Source organism: Scyliorhinus torazame, chromosome 5 (genome assembly GCF_047496885.1).
Source record: "Scyliorhinus torazame isolate Kashiwa2021f chromosome 5, sScyTor2.1, whole genome shotgun sequence".
Lineage (NCBI taxonomy): Eukaryota > Metazoa > Chordata > Chondrichthyes > Carcharhiniformes > Scyliorhinidae > Scyliorhinus > Scyliorhinus torazame.
Genome location: NC_092711.1, coordinates 187,796,667 through 187,797,421, shown reverse-complemented (window position 1 = coordinate 187,797,421; position 755 = coordinate 187,796,667). Strand labels below are relative to the sequence as shown.

Here is a 755-nt window from a genome sequence, read left to right as displayed (position 1 = left end):
ACACTGTTCGATAATACACAATTTCCTCTTCGGCTCATGGGATGTCTTTTGTATCTCGTGAGAGGAACCAGAACACCTGGAGTAAATTAGCGCAGACATGGGAGAACATGGAGTGGGCACACAGACAGTGACCCAGCTGAGTATAGAACCTGTGACCTTGAACTGTCAGTGCGAACCACGATGCACACATTCCAGTTATTGTGGAGTTGCCGCCCCCAAGAAAGTCAACCGGTGCAGACATCGAACTGGTGCTGCTGGCGTCGCTCCAAATCACGTGTCCAACCAACTGTGCGAACCAACTTCCTGTATTAAAACTTCTGCTCCAGATGAGGATCGAACTCACAACCTCGGCATTGCTCGCTGTTTGCACTGCTGTATAAGCACCGCGCGCTAACCGATTGCGCCACTGGAGCACATTGAACCAAGTGTCGAATCATTCTTACTTTCGTCGTTTTCTGACAGCCGTCTTTTCCCCTCTGTGTTTGTTTGTTTGTGCCGTGTGTGCCAATGGTGCGGGCGAGTTGAGGGGGCTGGGGAGGGAGCTGGAGGGGGAGAGGGAGGGGGCGGATGCGGGAAGGGGGCGGAGGGGGGGGGGGGAGAATTAGATCACAGTTAACGAGTTGCATTTGGTGCGTAATTAATTATAGTTATTGTTACAAATAAAGATTATTGTGTTTAAACTTAGAAACCTGGTGACATGCAGTTATTGGGCAGTCACTAATATTAATCTTTATTGTCACAAGGAGGCTTACATT

General features: G+C 49.3%; 1 non-coding gene across 1 annotated transcript; it reads right to left on the bottom strand.

Annotated features, from left to right (window-relative positions):
• Positions 1-318: 318 nt before the first annotated feature.
• Positions 319-413, bottom strand: trnai-uau (transfer RNA isoleucine (anticodon UAU)). Its single transcript has 2 exons — positions 376-413; positions 319-354 (listed from the first exon to the last, which is right to left on the bottom strand). It is a non-coding gene; the product is annotated as a tRNA-Ile (tRNA).
• Positions 414-755: the final 342 nt, after the last annotated feature.